Genomic DNA, 9992 nt, shown 5'->3' with positions numbered 1-9992 from the left:
GAATCGACTTACTCCTGTTTATCCACCCACTCCAAACTTTCTTTTTTTTTTTTTGTTTAACGTTATCCACTGCTAAAGAGACAGCAGAGCATCATGAACGTCTTTCAAGTCTCAGCACAGCAGTGCATAGTTTACCAGGCAAGTAGAGTTGGATCAAGCTGCTGCCGCAGGGTCCTGTGAGTACGACTCCACCCCCACCCACTCCTCCCCATCGTCTGTGTCCTGATCAGTGCACTGGCATGATCCTCTGCTCATGCAATTGGATCACACAAATACCACAGTTAGGCACAACGTTGGATACTATGGAAACGGTATAAAATCTGTGTGAAATCATTATTATTAATAATAATAATAATGATGATAAGAATTACAATATAATAACTAGATGAACTATGTTTCCAAAAGAAAATGCAAGGATTTTAATTTTATTTTTTATTTGTTTATTGTAACGGGACAGTGCATATTAAAGCTGATATCCAGAGTTTCTGAGGAATCTATGTTTATGTATCATTTTTTTGAAATGCAAAAAATACCTAACTAGTCTTTTACTATGGTCTACTGCCGGTGGTCATTCATATACATCAGGGGTCTGCAAGCTGCGGCTCTGGAGCCTCATGTGGCTCTTTGACTCTTTTGCAATGGCTCCCTATTGCTCTCAAAAATATTGAAATAATCATTCTTTTCTTAATGAGGGTATTAATGATTAATGATTTTGACACCAAATAAAATCACAATTTAACGTTTTGTCAACCTAAAAATAAATCACATTGTGCAATAACCTTCAGACTTCACCTCCTACATCATCTACAGACCATCAACTTTCCTACACCTGTGGCTAACCTGAAGTTTTAAATCCCTGGTAAGATGACTAAATCAACTAAAAGACAATTGTGGAAGAAAATATACATTTTACTTGTGTGGGAACGGATTCATTTAACTGTCAACATGCCAGCTAAATATGCATGCTTGATGTGTGGGAAGAAATTTGCAATTAACATGTGTTGACTGACATTATGTGTTATCAAATTCAAGTATTTTTTTTGTAGTCTATCTAAAAAAAATTCTTTGCATAACATTATCCGATATAATTTTAACCGTATAGAAATTTTATACACTATGTAGACTCCATTAAAAAGGTACTTTATTTGGTTCCAGTGGGACTTTAATCAAGGTGAGATGAGGAGAAATGGATCTTTTGAGAGTAAAGGTTGCAGACCCCTGATATACATCAACGTATACAGTATAAGCCACTCCTTCGTCCTATTGACCCCTATACAAACAGAAACAATCGCCCAGCCAATAGGCTTCGACTTCCTGTCATGGAGTCTGTCAATCAAAGTGAATGCGGAATTGTGTACGGAAACAAGGCCGTATACAATGTATGCATGTAAATACTCCGGCAATGATTCATCAGTTGTCCCCAACAGGAAGTATTAAGACGATTAAAAGTACAAAACATAATAAAACACAGTATGTATCTGCGTGTATAGGCATAGGATTAAAAGCACAAAACACAAAACATCAAAACTATATGCATGTGCAATCATGCATACATGTCACTCACATAAAAACACTACACACATGAAAATCCAAGACATGACATGATTACATGTGCTCATAGGTTTGAATATCTAAAATCCAGTCATTTAGTTGAGCCCTAAAATTCACAAGTAACGTACACTGTCTTATATTGATGAACAACTTGTTCCTTTCCAGACGTCCCTGGATGCCACATTTTGGGCTAAACTTCTGAGTCTAAATAAACAAATAACAATGCATATACTGAACCCTTCGAATTCAGAATAGCATTCAGTATTACCCCTCGGAATAAGTATAACTCTCAGTATAACCCCTCTGTGTCAGAATTACCCCTCTGAATCAGTATAACCTGTTAACTCATGTAACTAACTAACTAACTAACATGTTGACTCATGTATCGAATGCATCTGTGTGAATTATCTTTTTCTTTTTTGCTTGTATGATTGTATGGCAGAAAAGCCTCAGAACCTGTAGAAATATGACAATTTAAAGTTAATTAAAATAATTAAATTATCGGTAATGACTCTTAATCGTGTTACAATACAGTAAATCATGTAGAATATTTATTCTTTTATCAACTAAAAAAAAAAAACCATAATTTCTTAAATGACCATTTTTTTAAAAGGTGCGCATATGTTGTAGGTGTCAACTTGACATGCACAGTCCCCCCCCCACAATACCCTTTCCCAATTAGTGTCAAGGAAGATAGCTTTTGAAAGTGTTTGTGTAACTTTTTTCCTCCCCATTTCAAAGACAGACTTTCTTGTTTAGGTGCTGCTCAGCATTCCAGACAAGCTGAAACTCGACCGTGTGTCTTTTCTTTTCTGTCTCAGAGAATCGGTTAAAAATGGGTGGATGCAAGAAAGCAGGTTGCAGAACTGCAAATCTGTTACTTAAAATTGGAAAAACACGAAGTTGGAAATTAATTAGTTTTTTCTTTTTTTTTTTTTTTTTTACAATTTAATCCAATGTTCTGTTTGTGTCTTTTTGTGTATTGAAAAAAAAAAGTGTTTGTTCAGATAAAAATACATTTGTTGTTTGCCATCCTGCATCAACAGCTTTATGCTGGCTGGGGAATAAATCCTGAAAACAAACCGCTCAGAAAACACTCCTTTGAAGAGAAAAGCCACTATCTGCAAACTTAGGAACGACTTATTACTTTCTGTCATTTCCATAAAGTTTAGGCTTTTAATTCCACCTCTGGATGTGTTTAATACTGATACATTTTTCAGTGCAGTAATAAGCTTAGAACTTTACAGTTTACTCAGTCAACCTTTTGAAGTGTATAAAAAATCCAATGAAAAGTTTTTTTGTCCACAATGTTAGAGCAAAGTTAGGAGATTTTCTAGTTGGTGGATTTTTCTAAAGGGTTTTTCCATTGATGATGATTATTTGGTTGTTGTTGGTGTTTCTTGCTGTGTCATGCTTGTTTTCTGTACGTTGTAAGACGTGGTATGTTCTTAAATGTTGTTTTTGTATTGTTTTTTTTTTTTTTTTTTTTTTTTTTTTTGAATGACACAAGCACTTTATTAGGGTGTGGAATGGCTGGGAGGCAGAAAAAAGGGGGCGGTTTGCACCCCCCTTCCTGCTTTTCCATTGGTGGAGAGAGGGACAAAAATGCAGGTACCTGGTGCAGGTAAACAGACTGGCAACAGGCAAGGCGCGATGGATCACTTCACCTGGTTTTTCAACACTGGATCGAGGTTTTTATTGATTGTGGTATATCAACTACTCTGGACACTTGTTTTTGAAGGTTTTTAAAGGTTTGTCATGGTTTGTTTGACCAAAACTAGAAAAACCAAGTTGTGTAGATACTTGTTTCCTCAAGCTGGTGAGTAGAGACTTAATTTGGAAGAAGTGACAATAATTCAAGTTTGGTTTTGTTATTTTAATGCAACATGAACTTTGAGATATGATGTTGCTGTAACTGTTAAGTTTTATTCAATGGGTTTTGGTCTGTGCACCTTCATTGTATTCTTTTGTTATCAGATGCTTAAAGAAGGTTGAAAAGCAGTGAATACATGTCCTGTCTTGCGTAGGGAGAGGCCTGCGTGGCACACCCTCGACACCAATACTCTCCAGAACCTCTACAGAGACACCTCATCACACACTATTGTGGCTCTTTTGTGTAAAAAGGTGTCTTTTAACCAAATGTTTGATTTCTTTTCCAACAGATTGAGAAGGAAAAAGATCAGTGAAAGCTTGGAGGTAAACATCAATCCTCCGCGTGGTCCATCGATTCATCATTGGCTGTCAGGAGATGATTCTCTATTAAATAATCTGTGCTTTCTATCCTTCATTCCACCGGAGTCTGTGTAAACGTGTTAATCAGATTTCAGTGGTTTGAAGAATAGGACGCATGGAATTTGTCACCTGGAAGAAGTTTTTTTAAGATGTAATTAAATTAAATAAAGAAGAAGATTTGAAGTCAAAGAAGATTTTGTCACGTTTTAAAATAATAATTGCAATAAACAAGTGTTCATTGACTACTTTTCTGATTCAAAAACAACAAAAATGCAGCAGTTTTGCACAAACACAAGGATTTCTGTCATTTATCTGATTTTTCACATCCTTTGTTACTAGACGTGAAAGTAACAGATTACAATACTCACGTTACTGTAATTAAGTTGCTTTTATTGTTACTTGTACATTTTTTAGTATATTTCAAAGTCAGTCATTTTACTTGTACTTAAGTACATTTTAAAAGAAGTTAAGCAATTTGTTATATTTCTACACCCAACTGTTACTGAGTAAATTATTATTTGTTGTTTTAAAATGATCAACATACATTGTGAAACTACAAAAAAATGAAATGACCAGAGGCATCAATTGCATCACATGATCATAGACGACCAATCAGATTAAACGTAATGCACGGCACCAAAACAGCATTGAATGCTGGTTATTTTCTTAATTTTAAAGTTAATAAATTTTGCTATTTTTAGAGCCTGATAAATTATTTTTATTTTGAAATCATTGGTGTTACTTTATTGAAAAAAAATAATTGTACATTTTGACAAACCTTTAATTTTATACAGATGCTTTTTGCGGAAGATAATTTATGTTCCGATTATTCAAGATTTCATCTCTTCCTTTTTAAATTTATACATGAGACATATGTATAATGTATTACCAAAAAAAAAACGTGGGGGGTGAAAGTAACTTTTACATTGAGTACTATTTAATTACTTCTACTTGAGTAGGATATATAAGTACTCTTTACACCTCCGTTTGTTATATGTTTCATGTTTAGCCCTTTATCAATTGGTCACCCTACACTTAAAGTCACAGATGCGTCATCTTCGTTGTCCTAAATATAAGCATATTATTATACAAATGTGTGAAAAAAAAATCAATATTTGTTAAACATATATTGATTACTCATCAGTGAAGGAAGTTTTAAAATCTTTTTTTTCACAGAATTTAGTTTTTTCATCACGTTTTTAACTGAGCCTCTGTTGAAAAATGAACCTGCCTCATTAGCACACAGGCTATTCCCGGACTCTAGTCGAAGTCCTAATTATAGCTAAATGAGCAGCTGGAAGTAATTTGACAGCTACATTGAATCCCAAGTATAATTTTCCCATCAAATTATGAAGAAAATGAATAAGCTAGCAAAACAACTTAGTGCCAGATCAGCTGGATTTGTGCAGACTTGTACGGTCGTCACACGATTACTCTTCCTTAATTATAGACAGTCTCAGAGTAAATTTAATAAGTGTCATCACATATTTCATCACAATTTATCAAAAACATCTCACAGTACAAACGAGGAGTTTTGCTATACTCTGGGTATATACTGTACGCAATGAATGAAAGTATGAATATATATAAGGAAGTTAATATATATATATATATCTATATGTATATATATATATAGATATATATACTGTATATATATGAAATGTTTAAATATATATATTAAAGTTTAAATATGTATATGGAAGTTTTAATATACCAAGTGCAAAAGAAAAGTGTGTGTATATATATGAAAGTTTAAATATATACAGTATATAAGAAAAGTCGGAATACATATAAAAACTTTGAATATATATGAAAGTCTGAAAATATATATGGAAGTTTGAATATAAATATAAGAAAAGCTCAAATGCATATAAGATAAGAAAAAAAAAACACAACAGCAGTCATTTATACTACCTTTAATATTTGTCACAACTTTAATTTCTCAACTCTGCGCAAGCTTTTTAACTCACAGGAAAACCAAAGAACACAGCTTTAGGATGTAGTTCCTTATGTCAAAAGAAAAGTCAGGTTCCGATAGGATTTTACGTCCCAACATCACCCAGTTAGAGCTCAAGGCTGTGTAAAAAGAACAGCACTTCATACCTCATAGATTGGAAACTTACAGTAGAAGGTTTTCCTGCCTGAGACTTGCTAGGCACCAATGGTTTGAAAAAAAGATGAACTTCAACCATTCAACACAACTGTGACTAAGAGAGTATTCCACAAACAAAGCAACTATTTGACATTTCTAAAGAGCAAACTAATAAAATAACACTTTTTATGATAAAAGTTATTGATTCCCAAGGTTATCTCTTTATTTAGCTAAATAAAGACTTTGTCCATGTTTTTTTCAGTAAACAGCATTTTCTCATAAAACTTCTCTCTGTAAAGAGGTTAAAATGTAAGGCCTCTCTTCAGCCAGATGGGGAGATGCAGAAGATTTATTGCCAAAAGTTTGGATCCGGTTCCTGCCCTTTCTTAGCTTTTAGCATTTTTGCAGACAAAAATCATGTTGTTTGGTTTTGAGTTATAAAAATTGGCCCTGGTTTTGTGTGTTTGTGTCCCCGCATGTAAATGTCATTTCTGCTTTAAAGGTCTGTTCATCCTGCCATCCCCAATAAACATGGGTGTTTTTTAACAGTGGGACAAGTCATAGAACATCTTCGTAAAAAGTTAAGGCAAGTTTGATTGGATGTCTGTCTCTTAAACTGTTTCTACAATGAGAGGTGAAACTTGTTGAAACTGACTAACTGTGGGCCTACGTGTTGTCCTTGAATCAATGACATGTGCAACACTAAATAATGCAAGGGTATCAACTAGAGCCAGACCAATTCATTGTCACTTTCGGCATGAAATAGATTCATCAGTATCTGTTAAAAAGTAACTGATGTTGCAGTGCAAAGATTTTGTTTGCGTATCTCAGCGCTAGTCGTTGGTTATCGACCCATTAATCGTTATCGGCCGATTTATCGGCTTGACAAGCCCCCCAATATTGATATCGTCCTCAAAAATCCTGCATCGGTCTGTTATCAACCCTTTTATAATTCATCTGGGGAACGTGTCAGACTCAATAGTGTCCAATTCGGCCTGGAAGGAAAAGTAAAAGGGACAGATAAAACATGAATTGTGTAAACTATCAACTAATTCAGCTGTAGATATCTCCATTCATCCATCAATTTTCTGGCACGCTTGTTTCTGTTTTCAGGTTAGCGGGGGACAGCTGGTGCCTGTCTCCCGCTCTCAGTGGGCGTTAGGCCCAGGGTAGATATCTCAGTCCCTCCAAATGCACAAATTAAATGAAACTCCACAATATTTGCCAGGGATCACAGTTTTTCTTTGTCTATATCCAATGATGGCAGTTATTTTTAATCTTAAATTGCTGCAAGAACTCTCTCTCTTTTTTCTTTCTTAATCCCCAAATAATATAACTTTTGGTCAGAAAATCTGTCACTTTTTTCTTGGATACTGTCTGTGATTACCTTTACATATCATTTATACATGAAAGTGCAAACTAGTGCACATTATTAATGAAACCGCTAAATTTCTCCACCTATAATCTGGTAGCCCATTACATAAGTGGTCTGTATTTGGACCATGTGTGTGACACCCCTGATATAAGTGCACATTTGGTCTAGTTTGATTTCAAATGGACTGGTATAGAAAAGACCAATAATATTGATTACACCCTAGTTGGACCATTTCTTCAATGAGCTAAACTACTAAGGAATACTTATTAACTCACTATTAACATTGTAACACTAATGAGGGTTTGTTGTGTATTGCCCTATTAATGTTTTCTGTTTGGGATTGACATTTTTTGTAATTTTATGAAGATGTGCAGATAGTGTATCCAGTTACAGAGGTGGTCAAATCTAGGTTTTTCTCTTACTTAGAGTAACATACAAAGGTGTTTTACTTTTAAAGAGAACGCTCATGGTACTAGAGGCTTTGGAGATTTCCTAATACTGAAGGTTGGAAGCACCAAGAAAAGATTAGTGTCTGTCTGTATATGTGGTGGAACTATGGACCAGCCTGGATTCGCATCAAAAGCAGTGCCAAAGTATTCAGAGTTTTATGTCACTTCACCAACAAATGGTCTGGTCGCTGTACAGTGAGGAATGGGCTTAATAATAGGGCTATTATCGGCATATCTATGGCTCGGTTTGTTGTTATCATACTGGTAACTGTCAGTTTATTATCATTGTTGGTATTTGACTGAACTGCATCATATTCTTGTAAATCTTGCAGGTCATTAGTCAGTTTTCATATTCTGTTTACTTATTGTTTTATATATTACTAGAAGTCCATACAGATTAGGATAACATTTTTCAAATTAAGAATGGTTGTGGGATTCAATAACTTTTTCTTCTTCCCACTCCTTTTCTAGCAAGCATATTATAGCATATTGTTTGTTTTCTCTATTGGGGTTGACTTCTAGACAAAGAGTTTTTGGTCTTTTTATTTTCTTTGTTTTTTGTCCATGCTTGAAACAAACCAACAAATGAAATGACATGAAGGATGGAGGAATAGTTTAGAAGTGAACTTTGAGTGGTCCATTGGCTTCATCTCTCTCAGCACATATACAGATCATTTCTGCGTTTCCACCCTTGCCAACTATTGTCCAAGGCTCTAAAAACTGTGTTTATTTAAAGCCTACAATGGACCAAACTGATGGATTGTGAAAAGGGTTTTACCAGTAAGACAGTGATTATTCATCTAAATGTATACACCAGAACAAGCTTAAAATTAGATTATTTTAACTGCTGAATCGTCATAATATTTCCTTGTCCTACTCTTGATAAAGGCTGGTTATTAATGCATCAGCTCCACAGTGTCCTCCAGTGGAGAAACATGACACAAAGTATCAGCCAGAGGACATTTCCATTCTGCCAGTGTTGTAGATCTCCTTCAGGTTTTATTTTCAGAGCTTGACATAGCCTCTAATTTATTACAGCGAAATGCATCCAAAGAGATAAAAGGGCCACAAAAAAAAAAAAAAAATGTGTTAAACTCAAACTATCAGGACACTGCAAGGACAGGAGCATCGTGATTTAACTGCAACATGTCAAACTGCACAGAATTGGTTTTTAATATAAAGCCAATTTCTCACAGAAAAGACTTTAAATCAGAATTATCTTTCTACTTAATGCTACTGTTTGACCATAAAACATAATTAGTCACACGTTCAATGAGCACATTTATATTCAGACTTGCAATTCTCACATGGACATGAAGCTTTTCAAATTAAACTAATTTCACTGACCGTCACATAACATTGGACGGTGTAAACTCTTCTGGTAAGGATCTTGGATTGTTCACCAGTTGGGGAAGAGGGTGTGTGATATTATGGCAGGCTGACACATGCAGATATACATTATTGCTTCTGTACTACCTCCTATAATATGTCATCTTCACTTACACTAGAAGACCAGCATGTAAAATCATTTATTTAACAAATAGGATTGCAACAGAGGTGGAAAATATCCAGTAAATTTCCACAGGAACATAAGGTCAGGCATATCGAAAATATAAATTTTTCCTGGGAATTCTTTGGTAGAATTAACCAGAAATTGAGACTATTTTTTTTAAATAACTGTCATATCCAAATGAAAATATTATCATCCATATAAAATAATACAATTTCAATTTTAAAAGTCAGAAACCTTTTATGGGAATTAACAGGAATCAGTGGGAAAATGTCCAAATCAAAGGGTGGCCCAAAACAGGGATGTTGAAAATCGTTCGGGAAGATGTATTTTAGCATCATCTAAAATATCAGCATCAGAATAATTCCCATTAAAAAGTTTAGATTTTTGAATATTCCCAATATTCCCGATGTTAAATTTTCGTGGAATTTTTCCACCCCTTTGCAACCCTAATATAACAAGGGAATACAGTATATGCGATCGTGGGTTACCTGGTCATCGTCATTAAGATATGTATCTAACACCAAAACTGCTATAAACCTATGACAATTTTTGTAAATATATAGGAATTAAAAATTCATTCATCAATTTTCTATAAAATGTTATTCCTGCATGTATAGCGTGAGTCCTGTGCAGGGCCAATCATAAAATGGAATTTGTGATTTGGTTATATAAACTATTGATAATATTTGATATGTGCATGTTTTAGCTCAAAAGACAACAGACTGTATAAGTGAGAGGCAGAGATGATACCTGCCACATATGGATGATGTAAGTGAGGAA

Source organism: Gouania willdenowi, chromosome 5 (genome assembly GCF_900634775.1).
Source record: "Gouania willdenowi chromosome 5, fGouWil2.1, whole genome shotgun sequence".
Classification (NCBI taxonomy): Eukaryota; Metazoa; Chordata; class Actinopteri; order Blenniiformes; family Gobiesocidae; genus Gouania; species Gouania willdenowi.
The sequence above is the reverse complement of the archived record's forward strand: the minus strand, read 5'-3'. Positions refer to the sequence as shown.